Consider the following 21288-nt stretch of genomic DNA (forward strand, 5'->3'; position numbering starts at 1 on the left):
TCAAGAGGGTTTAGAGACAGCCATGAAATGAAATGATCACACAAACCAATGTGTATTTACAGAGGGGTGAGAGCAAGCTCGGCAGGAGGCCCCTGGTGTCTCTGGCAAGAGCAGGAAGCCTCACAGAGGGTTTCCTCGAGGGGGTGATGACTGAGCTGGGGTCTGCAGGCTGGAGTGGGAGTTCAGTAGGTAAGAGGAGAGGCAGTGTTGCCGACAAAGGGTGTGGCTTGTGCAAAGGCCCTGAGACTGGAAAAGCTTAGCAGTTCTCAATGAATTAAAAGGAGGCCCAGATGGCTGGGGGAAAGTGTGGGCAAGGGACAGGAGAGGCAGTGGGGGCCCCTGTGGACCACTGTACAGATTTCTGTCCTCACCCTGGGAAGGGGGGCAGCTGGGAAGGGTTTTCAGGATGGAACCCGATGATGAACACGAAGCCCTCGGTGAGGGCCCTGCGTGTAACAGCATCTGCAATGTGGCAGTGCGGCAGTCATGTCTTGCCTTCCGCAGGTCCTATGATCCACTCAATATGCTGTGATCTGGGGTGGACTCCGAGCCTAGGACACATCAGCAAGGAGGAAAGGGGCCCTGCTTGCACAGGGCCACAGTTGGGAGGAGAACAGCCAGTAGACATTCACAGAGTCGCGAATGTGCAGGGGGCTGAGGGGGCACCCTGGCATAAGGGGAGACTGAGGCCAGGGTCATGGGCAATTGAATGAAAGCTGTAGGCTCAGGACTCTCAATCCAGTGCTCCCTCCAGGGGGTGGGAAGTTCCCTTGACTGACCTTAATGGTAGCCCTGCTTGATAGAACCTGGTTTTTCCCCAACCCCCCAGGGCAGCTGGGTAGGAGGGATGCAGAGACGGAAGAGGGGACACGCCCACAAATGATAAATGGCCCTGAGACGGGGACATGATATTACATGCCAGGTTCTGTTTGTTCTTAGAACTTTTCATGTGTTTACTCATTCAGTTCTTCCCAAAGACCTTTTAAGGTGGCTTTGATGATCACCCTAATTTTACAGGTGGTGAAATGGAGGCACAGAGATGTCAGGCAACTTGGCCAAAGTTGTCCAGCTGGTAAGTGCAGTTGGGATTTGAACTCAGGCAGCTGGCTCCTTAGTCCCTGCCTGTTCTTCCCTACCCTGTGATAGGTCTGGGGAACACTTGGGTTCTGCCAGGGTGTCCAGTGAGTGGTTGAGGGGAGCAGGGAAGAGGTGGGATGGAGGGCCAGAGCCAAGCCTGAAGGAGGAGGACAGACAGGAACTGGCCGCCCTTGGGAGATGGTGATGCTGATGGAGTCTTGATGGGTTCCTTAGACCCACAAGGGTGTCATATCTCCCACAGACTCCCCAGAGGATGCTGGGCCCAGAAAACTTCCGGGAATTCCCTTTGGGATCTGCCTTTGGGGCTGGTTTATGTGGACTTGCGGCGCATCAGGGCTGGAGGTGCCGCTGCATTCCTGTGTCCAGCCCTAGCTTTCCATTTTACAGATAGGGATCCTGAGGCCCACAGAGTGGTCACCACCTGCCTTGAGCACACGGCAGCCAGGCCAGGGCTTGGAGGCAAGTGCTTACTCCAGGGCTGCCTGTTAGCCCCATAAGGAACCCCCCTTATGTGGGGCTACCTTGCTCAGGGCTCATCTTCATCAGACACAGCTCCAAAGAGCATAGGCTCTCCAAGGAGGCCTGCCACCAGCAGTGGGGACAGCCCCAGCCTAGTGGCCACTCTGCAGGCCTTCTATGGATGAGACTTCCTGAAAGGCTGGGCCACCTCTCTCACTGCACATCCCCCTGCAGGTGGCCGCAGGGGGTTGGAAGAGCACTAGATCAGGGGTTATTGGGCAAGACAGCCGCCGTGGGCCGGGAGAGTGCTGACCTTGTCCCCCAGCCTTCCTGACCTCCCCAGGGGCTGGTTAGCAGTAACCAAATAAAAGAAGGGTATGGAAGGATCTCTGTAAACTGTAAGTAGATTCTCAGATACAAGGTGCTCTTTCTTTCTGGGGGACACACAGCATAGAGCAGGGGCTTGGGCATCAAAGAGACATGGGATTGAAGCCCAGCTCTGCCACTTACCACTGGGTGGCCTTGTGCTAGTCACTTGGCCAATGTGAACCTCAGTTTCTATTAATACATCTGTAAAATGGGGCTAACAATACCTGCAATTATGGGAGTGTTGGGAGGCATAAATGAGTAATACATATGTACATGGCACATAGTGGGTGTTCAGGGATGTCTAGCTTGCTTTTTCATCTCTATTCTGCAAAGGTGACAACACTTTTAATTCATAGACAATCTGATCTAAACAAAATGAGAGGGAATCTGAAGATATCATTCGTTCATTTCTTCAGTATTAAGAGGGTCATTTCCTGCTCTGCTCTCTCCCCATGGGAGTGTCTCAATCTTCTCAGGACCTCCCCCAAGGGTGGTAACCATTTCCCCTGTGACTTGGTGGGAGCTCTCAGCTGCCAGCCCTGCAGAGGAACCCACTCATCAGCCTCTGCCTGAAAACCCAGCCCCAACTGAGGTCCCAGAACTACCCTGGCTAGAGGCCAGGTGGTATATGTCTGGGGCACAGGCTCTGAGTTCACACAGGCCTGGGCTTAAGTCTGAGCTCCACCACTCACTGAGCTCTGTGATCTTGGGCAAGTCAGTTCACCCTTCTGAGCCTGGTTTCTTCATCAGTAACATGGTGATGATATCTACTTTGGAGTTGTGTCCTGAGAATTAACTGAGATACTGCCTGTAAAATACTTTGCCTATCATGTGTTACATGCACAATTAATGGTAGCTTAAAAACTACCTGTAAGCCCCTTCTCTTTTCCCTTGAAACAAGCAGGACATAAGTATCTCCATCTTGTGTGGCATGGTGTGGCAGCAGTCTTGTTCTGGAGTTGCTTATACTGACTTGTGAGAGCCGATTGTGTTGTCAGTGATCTCATATTGGCAGCTTACAATCTGCCATAGTGGGAGCATTGACACCACAGAAATTGGCAAGCACAGGAAAGCAGGACATCCACCCTCCTGAGAGCTGGTTGTGAAACAGTTACCAGCACACCACAGAACCCTGGGCAGGCCCTCAACATGGTTACCTGGAGTTCATTACCTTTCAAGTTTCAGGACCCCTTTCTGATTTAGTTGCCTTTGACCTGTTCCTCCCTGCTGCAGGCTGCCCTGGCCCCAGCCCCTGGGCCTCTGTTGGCTCTCATCCCAGTGCTGATAACCTGCTCTTAGCCCTCCCACCATGGAGCCTACTGACATTTCCCACTCTGCCCAAAGGAGGGCAGTGCCTGACGAGGTGACCCTGGCATGGCATTGTCCTAAAAAACTGTTGGCCAGCGATCTTCTATCTTCTTCTCCTCCTTTTTCCTCTCTTGTTGCTGACCCCAAAGGCACTTCCCAAACAGCCACTCCCTCTTAGCTGCCAGCACCTCAGATACCATCCTGTCGTTCCAGTTCTCATCCCATTGTCCCCATAACATCCATTGCCACTCCTCTGACCTTTCCAGGTCTAACTCTTCTTCCTTCAGCCCCAGCCAGGGGACTCATGGACTTGGAGACAGGTGGCCCTGGCATCTGTCCTGCTTCTCTTCCTTCTCCTGGCGTGGCACTGGACAAGTTACTCAACTTTTCAGAGATTCAGTGATAAGGAAAGTGATATTTACAGGGCTCTCGCCACGTGTCAGGTGCCGTGCCCACAGCCTTCCTGGCTGACTTCATTCCTTGTTTCCTCATCTGCAAAATGGAGATGATGGAAGTGTCCACCCTGTGGAATTGTATGGTAAGCTGAAGTGACAGCTTAAATGGGCTTGCTGATTGTAAAGTGTCATGCTAATGCTGTTATTCTATTTTGAAGGGCAATGCTTGTTTAGATCTACAATGTTCAGATGTGTGTGTGTGTGTGTGTGTGTGTTTCTTAAAAAAAGCCACAGGCGTGCTATTTATAGCCAGCTCCTGTACAGGTTTTTATCATTCCTTGCCTGCTCTGCTAAAAATAACAAAACGACAAAGGTCAAGTCTGCTTCTACCTATCTGAGGAGTCTACAAAGAATGAGCCTTTTGATTCACTGCCTCGGTGAAGTGAGGACTCTCCTGCCAGCTCGGTGCAGGCCACAGCCCTGGAACTCCTAACCAGGTCGACTGGGTCTACACCGAGGAGGTGAGGAAGGCTGGGGGCGGGGAACCTGCAAGTGTCACACTGGGCAGATGCATCTCGCCTCGGCCACCCCTTCCCCTTCCCCCAGCCTGGGGAGGGAGGTGGTGGTGGAGCACCATAGACTGAAGGGCAAATGTTCTGGGTCCTGGTCCCCGGGATTCAGTGTGGGCCATGGTTTCCCCATATTCAAAATGAGAGGGGTTGGGAAAATAGCCACTGAGATTTTTCTCTCCAGCCTAAATGCATACATGCTCCATTCTTTTTTCTCTCCCCTTCAGCCTATAACACTATGGACTCATTTAATGAATATCCACTGGCCCTTAATAATGACAATAGCATTGATGATACTGCTACGCAGCCACTACTTGTGGAGTGTCCAGAACATGCCAGGCACCGGGCTAAGAAAGCCTTGAGGTGGAGTAAACTCACTGAATCCATGCAACCCCACTGGAGAAGGAAGCTTGTCATCCCCATCTGATACATGGGGAGGTGACTGAGCCCAGAGCCTTGCACATGCACAGCATGCACACATGCACCAGGCAGTGACAGCTCCAGGATGTGAACTGGGTGTCATGTCCTGGGCCTGTGCTTGGCTCTAGGCACCATGCCGGGCACAGCAGGTAGGAAGACAGACACAGAGCTTGCTTTCCCTGTTGTTGAGGGAGCGATGGCTGCAGATAGGATAACCTCACGCAGTGTGGGAAATGGCAGTAGACAGACGGGGGATCAGGCAGCCTGTGCAGGTTGCAGTGAGAGCACATTTCACCTTTGCCAGTGAGGCATTCCAGGTAGCAGGCACAGCAAGAATGAAGGTAGGGTGGGGAGGGCTTGAAACCTCACAGCAAAAAGATTCGCATTTAGTCTGTGGACCAGAAACCCTCAAACTCCAGTAATGATGTTTGCCAGTCTGCAAGTTCTAGCATATACTTTGCATCTGTCCTGAAATCACCTCCCTTTTAGAAACATATGTATCTCTCTACTTAGTGTTATCTTAAGCATTCATAGTCACAATATCATGGATTTGCCTTGCCAGTTGTATTTTTCCCCTAACACATCAAAGTAAGTGCACAGGTATTAAACTAGAGAGGATGTGCTTGACCCCCTCCAAAATGCGGACTCGCGTCTGCCTTTGGAAACCAGGACCGTGGGTTTAGGCGGCTTGGAGGTTTGATCCGATCTGGACTACAGAAGGATTTCTCGGAGGTTAGAAGGGATAGGGGAGGCACTCCTGGGAATCTGCCCTTGTCCCATGACAAAGGTCTGGGGGTGCCAGCATGCCCCCAAGCTGAGAGTGCCACTCTCGCCCCAGCAAAACCCCTCCTTGGCCTCAGCTCTCTGGCTTCACCTGAGCCCACTCCTGATCCGCTTTCTCCCAGCCAAGCGCCGCTGCGGCCGTGCTGACCTCAATGACTAACACACATTCCTGGCCTAGTTACAGAGCCCCTCGCCTCGCGTATTTATAGCCACCTCCCAACTCCACTCATGCCTCTGAGGGAGGCCTGGCCCTTCTTTGAAAGCTCCTTTCACTACCCCTGCCCTGCCCCGGGCCCCGCTTTCACCGGCAGGTGCTGTCAGTCTCCCCTCTGTCGGGGACAGGTGTGGGGCAGGGATTTTGTTCTGTGTGGCCATGGGAAAGTGGCTTCCCCTCCCTGGACCTCATCTGTAAAGTAAGAGCCATCATACTCTCCGGCCAGGCTGGGCTGTGGTGAAGATAAACTGAGATATTCATTCTGAGATCATGAGTAATAACTAATGTTCATGGAACACCAACTGTGCACTAGGCCCTGTCTAAACACTTGGCACATTACAAACTCATTTAATTCTTACAACAACCCCATGAGGGACATACTGGTATCATCATGCCAATTTTGTAGAGGAGGAAACTGAGGAACAGAAAAGTTAGGCAGCTTGCCCAAGGTCAAACAGCTAGCTGGGATTCAAAGCAGACTCCAGAATCTGTACTCCGGGCACTGTGCTGAACTTGACACACACAGTGGTCCTCAGCCACACTGTGGATTTGCCCTATTTGTTTCCTGCCTTTGGGGTCCCCTGAATTAGCTAAGCACATCACTCACTGTCTGCAATAAAGTGGCCGAGGCGGGAGTGAATAATGAAGGTGCAATGTGCAATGTCCGGGCCTTTCAAGGGGCTATTGAGGACTTGGCTAATGAGCGAACAGAGCAAGAAAGAGAGAAGAGTCACAGCTGGGACTCCTGTCAAGGTGCCCAGCTTTACAGAGAGGTATGCTGATGCATGGCAGCATGGCAGGGCAGGCTGGCATCTGATGGTACGTGAGAGGCGTTGGAGTTCTAGGAGTGGAGAACTCAGTTCCTGTGTCCCCTGCCCCTACCCCACCTCTGACATCTCTCACCCTTGATCTCAAAGGAGGAAAGCTTCCAATGAATGTTTTGATAGAAAGGTTTTAGGAACTTAAGCCACCTTGTCCCATGAATGTTATAGTTCCAAAAGAAGATTCCAAGAGGGACAAGGGAACAAATATTGTTTGGGTGTTTACTGTATGTGTGGCACTGAGCCAGGCACTCAGCAGTCACTTGTTCATTCAACAAACATTGGCTCAGAACTCACTCCACTCTCTGTGCCAGCACAGATGCTGCCTGCCTTGCATGTGGAGATTTCTGGACCAGGATACCTGCCTAGCAAGTGGCAGGGCTGGGATCGAATGCAGGGGTTTTTCTCACACCATACAACTGCTATTGGTGGGTGCAGGGACATCTGACTTCACCTCCTCATACCCTTTACCATATACATTTGGCTGCAGCCCAGTTTTTCAGGTCCCCAACCTGATCCCTCATGGTCACTGGGACATGCTGCTCTTCCTAAAATCAGCCCTAACAGATAAAACCCTATTCCCAACCTCAAAGGAAGCTCCAAGCCATGGTTTCCGGATTCTGGAATTGAAGAGAGGTGTCGGCTGCCTGTCCTTAGCCAGAAAATTAATGGCCAACCCTGATTTAATTAGCTTTTCCTTACAATGATTTAGGGAAGCCTGTAATTAGCTCAGGGGCCTGGAGGGAGAGGCCCAGGTGTTGGAGCCAGCGCTGGAGCAAGCAGCAGGGGAGGGGGGTGCCGGTTTTAAGATCAGACTCCTGCCCTTGCGAGGTAATAGTGGAGGTTGGGAGAACCCCTCACCTCCTCACTGTGGGAGGCGGGTGGAGAGAAATCCTAAATGAATGCAGAAGAAGAGAAGGTGGACTTAGAGGTTATAAAAATATTCTTTTACTTTTTTTTTGTTTTGAGACGGAGTCTCATTCTGTCACCCAGGCTGGAGTGCAGGGCACAATCTCGGCTCACTGCAACCTCCACCTCCTGGGTTCAAGTGATTCTTGTGCCTCAGCCTCCCGAGTAGCTGGGATTACAGGCGGGCACCACCACACCCAGCTAATTTCTGTATTTTTAGTAGAGACGGGGTTTCGCCAGGTTGGTGTTGAACTCCTAATCTCAAGTGATCTGCCTGCCTGGGCCTCCCAAAGTGCTAGGATTACAGGCGTGAGCCACCACACCTGGCCTCTTTTTTTTCCTTTTTTTTCTTTGCCTACCCAAATAAAAAAGAGTGCCTTTCTATTTTGATTTGCATTGGAACAAACTGTATGGCATACGTGGCTTCTGCGGGCCACACATCACTGCAGGTTCAGAGTGGCAACTAGACTATGTCACTGCAGATAAACTCTCCAAGCCCCTTGCATGTGGCTGTGGCAATCCTCCCACAGTGTCAGGTGTTAAAGCCAGACTTTTCCAGCTAATAACAGGGCAGACTCTGTTTGCAGTTCTGAGGAGGGGGCTCCCAGAACAGGGTCTGCATTTCATGCAAGGTAAATGGATATTAGCCAGACATTGGACAAGGTTTTGCCTGAGACCCTTGCCAGCTTCAGACTTCCGGGGCACACACATCCCAAGGAGTAGATTGTCCCTCTGTGGCACCCCAGCCCCTGTGTGACCCACCTTAGTGGGTTTCCTGCCAAGCCCTGCACCTGCCCCCACACAAATCCTCACAGGGAAGCAGAGCCAATCCTACCACTCAAGAATTTAGCCTTGATCTGGAGACATCAGAGAAGCCCCCATAAACAGTCAAGTAACAGTGAAGAGTTTGCAGGCTACCTTTGAGGATAAGATGGTATCCAGGACCAGAAAATCCTTCATTCATGAACTTTCAGTCTGGGAACTTTCATGGGCATGAATAAACCCATAGCCAGTGGATAATGTCGGTGATTTTGGACAGGTGTTTAATCTCTGGGCCATTTGTTCTTGATCCAGAATGATTTGTCTGTTGATGCTCCTTTTTAAGGTGTTTTAAGGACATTGTAAATCCCTCCAAGTCCAACCAATATAGAAGCAGTGAGAGTGTGGAAATTGTGTAAAGTGATTGTGGGAATGGAGGTGAAATGTCACTCTTTAGAGATATACACACCCAAGGTGCTTGTATTGTGATATCTGAGATGTAGAGACAAGTTGATTGTGAACTCCTTGGGGAGTCAGTATGAGTGTGAGTGGAGAGCCAGAGGTGGCCATGGGCTACATTTGGAAGGAACAACAACATTTCTGCTGCCACTTTCAGAATGCCTACTCTGTGTCAGAGGCCATGCCAGCCACATACATCATCTCTAACTCTTACAGCAACCCTGCTAGCAAGGCAGTATTAGCCCATTTACAGAAGAGGAGACTGAGAGTCAGCGAGGGGAGGTAACTTATCCAAGACTATCCAGCCAGGCAGGGTAGTGTTTGGACTTCAACCTAGGTTTGTCAGGTAACAGTCTGTGTTCTTTCACAGTTCACAGAGGTGGGACAGTGGGGCTGGGGATTGAAAGACAAGGGGGATTATGTGGGTGGGCACAAGGCAGAAAGGAAAATGAATGTAAATTTTTATTTTTAAAAATGTATGCTGTGTACCTACTGTGAGCCAAGTTGCCAAGATGAAAAGTGCAGTGTCCACCCTCCAGCTCCTCATGGTCCCGTGTATGTGTACTGCTGTGCCCTATTTGAGGAGGCTTCCTTTTCAGTATGTGTGTATTGCCTTTTCTCAGCTGCTATGCTTATCCCCCTTATCATAACAACCCTCTGTGTGAGGCTCAGAGAAGTTAGCTAGTTGCCTCAAGATCAGACAGCTAGTAAGTGGAGGAGCTGGGATTTGATCCCATATCTGTTTGACTGCACAGCCTGAGACCTTCCCTGGGATCCTCTCTTCCCTGTGACCATCATGCCTATCTCCCTTCTACCTCCTGGTCATTCCACTGGAAGTAACTTTCTGTGTGCATAGCTTCTGCTGAAGCCAGTGTTGGACTTGTTAGCTGGAGAAAGGAGATGTGTTTGGAAACCACCCAAGAAAAAGACACTTGAAATAACTTTTCTCAGTAGCCCTTACTGCTAAAATGTGCTGAATCCCGAACAGGAGTAGGCCTCTGAAGGACTCACATCCACACCATCTGTTTGTCTGGGATCTACAGCTGATGGTGCACTTTCGAAGTCATTACCTCATAGAGCCTCACAGCAGCCCTGGGGCAGGTGTCCTGAACCTCCTTTTACAGATGAAGAAGCTGGAGGCTCAGAGAGGTAATGGGGCTTGCTCAAGGTCACACTGACACCTGGGGGTGACCTTGGATGCCTCATGTTTTCTCCCAGAGCCTGAGGTTCCTCAGCTGCAGAGATGGTGATGATGCTGTCGGCGCCCAGGGTTGCTCTGAGGACTGCAGGAGAGGACACAGGTGGAAGAATTAGCACAGGACTTGGCACACAATAGGTGCTCCACAGCTGACAGATGCACTGGACTCTTCAAAGTGAAGGTCACAGATGTGGATAGTGAGGGTAAAGAGAGGCCAAGAGTGAAAGGCTCTTGAGCCACTGCTTGTGCAAACAGGTGGGCTGGCAGCTGCTGACAGTGACAATGGCTGGTTTTTATTGTTTAATCCTCCACAAGTGCCATATTCCATCCTCATCACAAGCTGTACAAAGTGAGTTATGATTTTGTCTCCATTTTGTAGATGGGAAGGTGGAGGTGCAGGCAGGTTAAGTAGGTGGGAACCAGACAGCAGTTTTCAATAGAAAAGAATAAAACAATTCAAGTTCAGAGTATGACAAGCTTTTAACTTTCTATTAAAAAAAATCACTCTTAAACGTTTCTCCTGAACATGTCTCCCAACTTTTGTTAGCCTCTCTAGCATTTACTTTGTGACTTCCTTCACCATAGAACTTACTCCTCTCTGGCAGGCCACCCTAGCCCTCATTGCTCATGGAAGGTGGAATCCTGGTGCCCAGCCTGCTGGGCCAGGGCTAGAAGTGAAGTTGGGTTCCATAAATTGCGAATGTTTGCTACAGCTTTGGAAGTGGTGAAGGCTCCTGCTTTATATGCAGCAGCACCTCTGACACATGGTGCAAATGGTATCTGGCTAACCTAAATCATATTTCAAATATGCTATTGGAAAAACCCTGGTTCACAGGAAAAATGCCCCCTTGATTCTTCCTCCCCCGCTTGATTATTCAGGGATCCTGGATGTGGCTGGTAGCAGGGGAGAGGAGAACTTGGCTCCACTAAGTGGTCAAATATATCAGAGCCCAGGCATTTATCTCTAGGCCTCCGTTTCCTCTTCTCTAAAATGCAGAAAAAAAAAATAAAAGAAAGTGAACTGGCAGGACTAGACTGGAGGGAATCTACAAACCAGCTACTTGTGAGAGCAGCCCACTGAAAATACATTTGTTTGTTTTGCTCAGAGCTTAAAATAAAATTGAATTAAATGCCAATGTTTAAAAATTGGGGGATTGTGCATAAGAATCCAGATTTCTATCTTCTCTTAAAATATCGTGAGCATTGCCCATCCAGAGTTGGCTGGAGGCGGATGAGGCCACAGAGATGAACATGTGGCCACTAGGTCATCCCCTCTCCAGCTGACTTCATTAAGGGCACTTTCTCCCCTGGACCCAGGAGGTAAGTGAGTTTGTGACGCCTGGACCTGCATCCTGAACGTGGGAGCCCCTTCAAGGGAGGGGGTGGGCTTCTGGCACAAAACCTTTCCTATTTATTTAAAACACACTCATGATATGCCAGGGTTGTAGTAAACATATCAGGTACAATTCTAAGCACTATACCCACACCAGGCAACTATTTAGTTCTCATAGCCACGTCCTGAGGTGAGTGCCATTGCTATCACACCCATTTTGTAGATGAGCATGCCGAGGCACAGAGAGGTTAACTCACTTGGCCAAAGTCACATGACCGGTAAGTGATGGCATTGAGATTTGATCCCTGGCAGCTCTGCCTCCAGATCTGTGCTCTAACCATTGTACAATGCTGCTCCTCTTCCTCTTTTCTGGGAGAATGGCCAGTCTTATGGCTTTGTCCAAGTTTCCATCTCTCAATATGACAACTAATTCATCATCTCCCCAGCTCTCCTTCCCTCTTCTATTTATTACTTCCCTCCCTCATGTCAATCAACTCCTTTAACCTGAACAGCCCTCTAAGGACAGGTATACTATTTTCCCCATGTTGGGGCAAGGACATTGAGACACAGAGAGGTTAAGTAACCTCTCCTGGCTAGAGGTGGGAGAGTCAGGGTTTGACCCTGGCCATCTGTTTGCAGAGTCCATGCTCTTGGCAGTCTCTAGCACCCTGGAATCCCCTCAACCACCCAGCTTGCCATTCATTTCTTCCATCCTTCATTTTTTCACTTACCTATCCATCCAACACTCAACCAACACCTTGTGCTCATGCCACCCCTGTGCTGGGCATGGGAGGCTCAGAGATACCTGCATCGAGACTGGCAGGAGTGGAACAGTGACATCCTGCTCTCAGAACAGGAGCTGCCTATGAACACTCCCTCTGGGGCCAAGGCCAGTGGGAGAACTGGTTTTCAACAAACAGCCCTGGACAGTTCAGGAGGAGGCAGCAGAGGGGAAGCTGTGTAGCCAGCTTCCTGCAGAGGTGAGTCCGCTGTAAGGCACTTATAGATTCAAGGAGACCCCAGCACCCCTGACACCCTCATCCCCTAACTCCACCCTTGGCAGCTAAAGCACTGACCAGCCTTTTGGTTGTAGTTAGTCCACTGCTGCTGTGGGGCCCTGAGTAAGAGGCTTTGCTCTTCTGGGCCTCAGTTTCCTTATCTGTACAATATCTTGAAATAACCTTTTTGTTTTAGAACAGTTTTAGATTTACAAAAAAATTCCTAAAGACAATACAGAGAGTTCTTGTCTGTCCTGCATTCAGTTTCCCCTATCATTCACATCTTCTATTAGAATGATACCTTTCTCATAATCAATGAATCAATATTGATATGTTGATACTAACTAACACCCGCACTTTATTCACATGTCCTCTGTTTTTACCTAACACCCTTTTCCTCTTCCAGGTCCCCATCTAGGGTGCTGCATTGTATTTAGTCACCATGTCTCCTTAGGTTCCTCTCGGCTGGGACAGTTTTGCAGAATATTATTTGGAAAAAATAAATTCGAATACCTCAGAAGGGATATTTTGGGCTACAAGAAATATTTTAATCTGGGCGGTGGTTACACCGGTGTAAACCCGTGTAAAAAGTGGTACATTTAAAATTAGTGCACTTTATCTACTATGTGTATCATGCCTCAATTAAAAAAAAAAGGTTCTCCAATTTGCCACAGTCCCCAGGACTCACTGTTATATTTCACTCATTCTCTGTCATTGTTTTGTATCATCTGCTTTGCAACTGTATTCATTGCACAGTAGATGAATAAGACCCTTCCAGTTTACTCATCTTCAAAGTGGGTATAATAATTTTCTACTTGATAAGGCTGTAGTGAAGATGAACTGGGACAGTATATATCAAGTCCTTAACACAGTGCCTGGTGCACAGTAAGTGTTCAATAAACAGGAATGATGATGATGATTGTGTGTGTAATATTTGTATTATTAAAACAGGTGTGTGAGCCTTCCTTCTGCTTACAGCAAACCCCATCCTCTCCTTCTCCTCTCTCCTCTGCCTCCTCTTTTGTCTCTGTTCATCTCTGCCTGGGAGGGCCAGGAGGTGGGAGAGACAGAGCAAAGCCTGCAAAGACGGTGTGTACCGGCCAACAGAAGCAGAAGACCCTTGAGCATGACCCTCAGACTGTCCTCAAAGCCCAGGGAAGCTTTGGTGGAAGTTGGGGTTCCAATCATTCCCTATTTAAGGAGTTCCTTGGGGTGCAAGGAGCTTGAGGAGCTCTGCAGTTCCCTGACAGCTTCCTCCAAAGCTATATCCCGCCCCCTCAGAGACTTTCCCTGGCCAGTGATCCCTGGACACAGGGATTGGGAGGGCTTTTAGAGGGGTGCTGTGGGTCATGGGGACAAGGTAACCTCCAACCTGGGCTGTCTGCTGGCTCAACCTCTTGGGGGGATGCCAGATTCCCGTGTGGCACCCCCAGACCCATGCCCAGAACCAATGAAGTCAGCGGGAGCTGTCTGTGATGAGTGTGCGGAGGGCCAAGAAGGACCCATTAGGGCCAGTGAGGGGGTGTGGGGAGTGGAAAGAATAGGGACTGAGGGGTAGGAGGACAGGGCTGGGTCCTGCCTTGCCCTCTGACTTGCTACATGACTGCTGGCAAGTCCCTTCCCCTCTCTGAGTCTCTATTTCCTAATAATAATAACAATAATAGTAACCATGATGATAGTGATGATGGTGGTGGTGGTGGTGACACTAGCTCCCAATTTAAGTATAAGGCATGGGATAAGCCCTTTATGTGCACAGCATAATTTCATCCTTATACATAACCCACAAGCTATGTCCTATTATTATCCCCATTTCATGGGTTTTTTAAATGGGGTCAAAGGGTCGAGAGCGTGTGTAAGCCTTCCCAGCTAAACCGTTTGCAAACACAGGGTTCAAACTCCAATCTGTCTGACTCAGAAACTGACACCATGACCTAGGTCATCTCCTCTGTATTTGCACCTCTGAGCTGGGCAGGTAGTTTTCCTTCCAGCATCAACCTTGCTGCCTCTGAGGGCGGCTCCCATGTTCAGGGAGGGAAAGGGGGCAGCTCAGATCTAACACCTACTGGACACTTGCCTGTGTTGAAGGGCTCCCTCGCTTATCTCATTTGATCTTCACACAGCCTTATGAAATAGGAACTGTTACCACCACCCCCATTTTACAGGGTAGGAAACTGAGGCACAGAGAGATGGAGGTAAATGTCCAAATGGACACCTGGGTGTCAGGATTTGAACCTGGGTCTTCTGGCTACAGAGCCCACGCTCTTGTACTCTTTCACCGCCCTCTGGAGGGAGCACTCCTACGGAGCTGGGTGAGGCCAGAGACAGTCCCTCCTGGGGCTCCTCATCAATCCCTACAGAGCTTGCCTGGGCCAGGGCTTGCCCTCCACTCTCCCTCTGAGACAAGGACTCAAAGCCTCACAGGTTCCTCTCCTTATACTCTTTCCATCTCAGCAACCCCCTACCTCCCCACCACTGCCCTGCCCTGGACTGGAGACCCAGGCTTCTGAGGAGACCAACCAGTCCAGGGCTGTGGGGAGTGCCCCGCGAACCCAGCCTCCCATACCTGGCCAGAGATGGCGGTGAATCACCCGGTGTCCCCGCTGGGTTTCAGGCCACAGACACAAGTACCCTCTCTGACTGCTCGGCTCCAGCACCTACAGTCACTGCAGAAGTCTGCAGCGTATGGCCACACCCTGCAAGGTGGCCACGGCACCCAGGCCTGGCTGCCAGCAGGGCTGCCTCCTTTTCTGGCCTGCGGATCAGTGAGGAGGGAGGTGGGGTGGGGAGGGGCAGGGGAGCAGGGCTGGCCACTAAGGTCTGTGAGCTGGCCTCCACAGTGCGGTAATCCGCAAAACAGTGGTCTCTGTCAAAAGCAACATGGGTGGCGGGCATAACTCTGTACCCCTGGCTTCTTCTTGGGCTTTTGTTCTCACGAGCATGAGGCTCCTGATCCTATCAGCAACACCCTGGCTTCAGCCCTGGCTACCTGGAAGTTCTTTTGTTCTGAGGACTCTCTGTACAACTGGCTGGCATGGAGCAGCCCTGGGAATGTGGGGAAAGGGTGGCTACGACGCGTGCATCTGGCCCAACCCAAGGAAGCTTCCACTGAAACAAGTCACGTGGGGAGATGCCAGGCCAGGAGAGCCTGGGCCAAACAGCACAGAATCTTGCTTCCTCCAGGAAGCCTCTCTGGACTAAGGGGAAAAAAGGGTAACAGAGTCCCCCACCCACCTTGCCTCTGGGCCCCATGACACTCCTTGCTTGTGCCCTATAATGTGCCTGATCACTTTCTCTTCATAGAGAAACAGGAAGAAAACATTTATTGTTTCCTGCTGAGCAACTTGCCCTTCCTCCAGCATCCTTGGAGAAGGGGCACTTTCCACATGAGCAAGTTTCCTAGCTACTGTAATCTTCCCCCTTCGCGTGCCAACGTGTGTTTTATCTTAAATATTTCTGGTGTAAGGAACACATTATTCCAGTGAATATATTTTTCACTTTTATGTGAATTGATATTTTGCTAATCACAGCAACTCCTGTTTGACAAATAGCAGAACATCTATGCTGCAAACATATTATTTAGTCAACCTAGCGACTTCCTTCGCTTCCCAGCCTTTTGCTTTTAAAAATACGGTTTAAGCAGGTGCGGTGGCTCATGCCCGTGATCCCGGCTACTTGCTTGGTGCTGGTGTCAGTGTGTGAATATGGATTGTAGGCTCTCAGTTCAAGCAATGTGGGAACTGCTCATATTTGGGATGGGGAAGCTTAGTTAACTTTCCCAGATCCATGAGATGACTTGGGAGGAAAAAAATGGAGAGCTGGCAATAAAGGGGGTCCAGCACTGACCCCCCACCTCTCTGGGCATCCCAGCCAAGCGGGGGTGATGGGCTCATGTCTCTGTGCCACTTCCCACCTTCCCGGGGGAAGACTCAGGAGCAGGTGTTATCTCAGAATGAAAGTCAAGTGACTGATGAGAGGGAGTAGGGGCTCCCCAGAGGTTCTCAGACCACCCAGGAAGGACATTACTTCTCTAGGGAAACAAAGACAGGAGGTGACCCAGGAAGAAAACCTCTTTCTCTCACGCTTTGAAGATTATTTTGGGAACGATCTTCCTGGTACTCCCCTATCCAACAACAGCCAGTTGCGCACTTACCTGTTTTGTGGCCTTCCTGCCTGTAACCACCTTGAAAGCTAAGTCCCTGGCTTCCCGTGTTTCCAGAGTCTAGCATATAGTTGTGCTGAGAAAGAGCTCAGCTTCAAACTTACAGGCTCTTTATGTAAGACAATGACCCCACAGTCTCAGATTGGAGTTTAAGATGCCAATGGGCATCTCCTGGAAGCTAAGATATCAGTGATTTTTAGAAGGATGTCAGACTTTTAGAGAATGATGTAAAATATTCTTCGAGTCTATTTGGGAACCTAAATATCATGAAAGAACTGGTGGTCTGTCCAGAATCAGCTTCAAATCATTATGATGGGGATATGGGTTGAACTATGTCCTCCCAAAAAGATAGGTTGAAGTCCTAACCCCTCATACCCCAGAATGTGAGGTACAGATGGGCGTTGACAGAGGGTGTTTACAGAGGTGATCAAGTTAAAATGAGGCCATTAGAATGGGCCCTAATCGGGAATGATTTGGTGTCCTTACGAAAAGGGGATCTTTGGACACAGAGGCACTCACTGGGGGAAGACGATGTGAAGGCAGGGGACTAGAGTGCTACTTCTCTACTCCAAGGAGCTCCAAAGATGGCCGGCGAACCACTGGAAGCCAGGAGAGAGGCCGGGAAAGAGTCAGCCTCACCATCCTCGGAAGGAACCAAGCCCTCTGACACCTTGATCTTGGACTCCTAGTCTCCAGAACGTGAGACAACACATTTCTGTTAGTTTGTGGTCATGTGTCACGGCAGCCCTAACAAACTAATACAGATGACAGACTCTCTTTTCGCAGTGCTCAGGTGGCTGAGAGAGACCGACACAGTCCCAGCAAAGGTGCCTGGGGTCCTCACCATTTGAGGCGATTGTTCCCACTGGGGACCACCAGAAGAACAAAACTCACTGAGCAGTTGTCAATATTCCAGGCCCTAAGCTGGGCATATCCTATTTTCTCTTCCATCGAATCCTTCCAACATCCTCAAAAAGGAGGACTCCCATTTTAAAGAATATAAAACTGAGGTGGGAAGCACTTAAGTGAAACTTGTCCAGGACTGCACAGCCAGGACCTGCACCTGGCAGAGGGGAGACGACCTGCAGCCGGAGTGTCCCACCGCACCACGCTTCCTCCCCAAGCGAGGCCTAGTGCGACAGCTCCCTGGCTCTGATGAGTGGTTACCAGAGGTTTGGGGTGTGTGTTGATGCAACCTCTTTTTTCCCTTCCCTGAGTTTTAGACTGGGGCAGTCTGGCCACAGACAGGGCTCACGTTTTTTTCCTTCGTTCTCTCATTGAAGAGAGCAGGATTGCAGGGAAAAGTTCAAACTCCCCAAAAGGATAAGCTGTTTAAGAATCCTCAAGTCCTTTTAAAGCCCTACTTTGTGCCAATTTCCACCTTTTACAAGTACTTTCTCGAGCATGGGCTCCCATCCCCCAGCAAGGCCCCTCAGATGGGAATTATTGCCCACATTTTAAGGAGGGATGAGTCAGTTGCTTTGTAAACTGGTGTTGATTACAACTGCCTAATACGTTGCTGACGTGGAAATTCTGCCGATTGAACTTATTTGTAAGGAAAGATGCCTGTCATTTTTAGTTAGAAAGGGTTTCTGCTGGGGAGGATTTAGTTGTCGTTCTGGCACAGTCTTGGGGTAAAACATTTTCCGTAATTCTGACTCCACAACTTCCCTCAGTTGGTTTTCCTCTCTGGATGTTCTTGCTGGCAAAGAGAGTGACAAGATTCCCTGATTCCCTTATTGAGGCAGTGACTCGAGCTGCTTTGTGGTTGGAACATCTTGGCAGTTGCAGGAGGGGCAGCCTCTGGGAGGACCTTTCACTCTGGCTCCAGAGAGAACAGGTCAGCCCTCAGGGTTGAGGGTCTGCTGGCACACACTCCCTCCCCTCGGGCTCAGCCCAGGCCTGCCCCAAAAGTAGTGCTGCTGAATGTCCCATCGACAGTGAGCCAGTGGCTTTGACCCCAGACTTGGAAACGCAGACAGTGCCGGGTCAGAGTGCTGGTTCCCAGCAGATGCTACTTCTTCCACCTGCACTTCATTTTACTGAAAATCCGAACTCCAGAGCCATACTACCTGGGTTCAAATCCCAACTCGGGTGGGATTAACACTGAACACTCTGCTTCAGTTTCTTCCTTTGTACAATGGGGATAAGAATGGTCATGCCTGTCTTATGGGGCTGTTGTGAGCACTAAATGATTAAAAATTTTAAAGCATTTAGAACAGGCCCTGGCACAAAGCGAGCCCTGTATTAAGTGATTGCTGTGGTGATTTTTGTGACTATTGTTGTTACTCTGAATTCATTCAACCAACATGGGTTGTATGTGTGGAGAGAGATGCTACTTCCTGGCAATCCAGGTGTTGGACTTAACCACTCTGGGCCTTGCTTTCCTCTTCTGTGAAATGAGGATAACAAAATTGTACATGACACAGGCTGGTAGTGAGGACAAGGGGCTCATCGCAATGCCTGGCACGCAGTGAGTACTTAGGGACTCCTAGGCACTGAGATGATTATTAACATTGGTGTGACTGTGATTCCTACTGGCCATCAGGTCAGGCCCTCCATCGCTGCCCTTGGAGAAACTTAGAATCACCTTGGACAGACCCACTTCTGAGGCTAGTTCATCACTTAGGGTCTGGGTGGCCCTCACGTCCTCCCTGGATTCTTCCCGCCCCACCCCCCTGGCACCCCCAACCTAGAACTGTGATCTGGCCCTTCCTGATGTGCCCCTCACCCCCCCATCCTCTCCTGGCTTTGGAGGGATGTTTCTCAAACATTGATCGGACCACTGGAAACCCCCAATAACTTCACCACTGCACATAGATTGTAATTCAAACTCCTCACAGGGGCCCTCTGCTCACATTACCACTTTATCTTGGGCCCTGTTCATCCCTCCCCAGTCCCACTGAGGCCAGGGGTCTCTTTGTCCCATTCATAAAGGCACATGAGAGGTGAATAAAAGTATAACAATGACTGCACATAGAGAGTGCTCAGTAAACACTTGTAACCAAATAAACAGGTAGCTAAGCCCTGGCTTTGAGCATCCTTTAGAGAGAAGATGATGCATCTTTGTTATTATATAACAAAACAGGTTGAATTCCATGGTGAAAATTCCACTACCTGGTTTCCACCGATGGGCATGGGAAGCCTTTGTCAACCCATCTCAGGAGGAGGAGAGGAGCGATGTCACCGCCTCTCCCTGAGGATGGCTTGTGGATGGCTCTCCTCAACCTCCTTCCCCACCTATGCCTGTCAAAAGCTGCTGGGTTTAGACGCTCAAGTTTCTGTTCCGTATTATGGATCATTTAATATTCAAGAGATGGCATTAAATAAATATGTGAGCAATTATGTAATGTGTTTGGAAACAATCTGGTTCATCCCAAAGTGCTTGGGCAAGAAACCAAACTTCAGCAAAGCAAGAGGTCTGGGTGGTGTCTGAAGGCTGAACAGGGAGGCACGTGGCCCATCTGCTTGTTTGCTCCCTCCCTGAGTTGAGTCTGTGGTTACTCATCTTCAGGCAGGCACAAAGGCAGTAGGAAGCCAGTGATGCTGGCTTGCACAGTTAGAAGCTCAGGGTTGCATGCTGGCTGCAAAGTTTCTTCTCTCTGGGCATCAGTTTTCTCATTTGTGAAAAGGGCTAATGGCAGCTACTGGGAAGGTCAGATGAGATGACGACTCTAAGCTCTGGCTCCGAGGACAAGCTTGTGCAACGTAAATTGTGTCTGATGCTGAAAGATGAGCAGTGAGGGCTCTGATCTCTTACATGTTGGGTCCATGGGGCATGCACTCCAAGATTTGTATATCACCCTAATGTAAGGTTGGCCAAGCAAGGCAAATAGCAGAGGCCCCAAGAAAGGGCTTCAGGAGCACAGAGGAAGACATGGTTGATTTCAGCAAGGAGCCAAAGAAATCTCACAGAGCTGCTGTATATGCTGGCTCTGGAAGGTTGAGTGGTGTTCTGGCCTCAGAGAGATGGCTGCCCCATTTAACTAACATGCATCATGCACCTAGAAGGTCTATTCATTTGATAAGTATTTAATGAGCACCTACTATGTTCCAGCTACTCTGCTAAGCACTTTACATGAATCATCTGCAAAATACCGTTTTACAGATGAGGGATCTGAGACTCAGAGGGGCTGTCCCAGTTGCAGAACTAGTATTTGAACCTGGGACTGAGTCCAGCTGCCAAGCTCTCAATAACCAATAAACATACTACTGCCACCCAGCTGGCCTGTCCTGTCCTCTCTGTCAGCACTTAGCACATGTCCCAGTAAGCCCACCTGACTACCCCAGCTCCAAGGCTTCATGTGCAGGCTGGGGCATGGCCCAGAGGGTAGAAAAATGAAGCAGGACCAGGTGAGGTGGCTGGCTTTTCATTCAGGCACCGGTCTATCCTCCCAGGGCGGAGGCAGTGTCAGATCCGCCTGGGCTCCCCAGTGCCAGTGCTGGGACAGACCCTGGATTGACAGCCATCCACCATGTGACATGATGGGGCCTTCCTCCTCCACAGTCTACACCATGCTCCTAATTCAAATGCCATAGGGCTTCCAGGGAATTTCCCCAAACCAGCCCAATGTTGCATAAATAATACACATGTCCCCAATAGGAGGACAGAGAGGAGAGCTGCTTTTAAACACTGGGTTCCTGCTCAGTTGACCCTCCATTGGCAACCCCCACCCCCAGCAGCTCTCTTCCCAGGCTGATACCCCCTAGTCAAGCCCCCGTCTCCAACTCACCCCTCCACGTCTTCTGGTTAAATGAGAGGTGTCAGGGTTTGGAAACTGGGGCCCATGTCTTGCTGGCTCTAGGGACTGGGTGACGAAGTTCAGCTCTGGAAAAGGGGAAAGATGGCATTAGTTAGGGGTGGGTGACATGACAGGGACCCAGGTCAGAAAGGAGAAGGGAAGGTAACCGTGGTGTGGAGTGTCCCCGATGTGCTGGCTCTAGGCTAGGGACAGGTTTGACAAGGACCTGGCCCTTGCCTTCTGCATTCAGACCAGCCTGGGTGGGCTTTGCCCCTCCTGGATCCAGAGACCATCT

At 50.0% G+C, this 21288-nt stretch overlaps 1 protein-coding gene across 16 annotated transcripts in view; it reads right to left on the reverse strand.

The window, feature by feature from the left end:
- The window catches only part of ATP2B2 (ATPase plasma membrane Ca2+ transporting 2), a 382880-nt gene that overhangs the window by 189023 nt on the left and 172569 nt on the right, over nucleotides 1–21288 (reverse strand). For 12 of the 16 annotated variants that reach the window (XM_034955779.3, XM_034955777.3, XM_034955771.4 and 9 more), the window contains one exon: nucleotides 20985–21079. The exons of the other annotated variants lie outside the window; for them this stretch is intronic. The gene's annotated coding sequence lies outside the window, so the exon portion shown is untranslated. The remainder of the gene's footprint in view (nucleotides 1–20984; nucleotides 21080–21288) is intronic. 16 annotated transcript variants of the gene reach the window in all.

The sequence above is a fragment of the Pan paniscus genome, chromosome 2 (genome assembly GCF_029289425.2).
Source record: "Pan paniscus chromosome 2, NHGRI_mPanPan1-v2.0_pri, whole genome shotgun sequence".
In the NCBI taxonomy this organism is placed as follows: domain Eukaryota; kingdom Metazoa; phylum Chordata; class Mammalia; order Primates; family Hominidae; genus Pan; species Pan paniscus.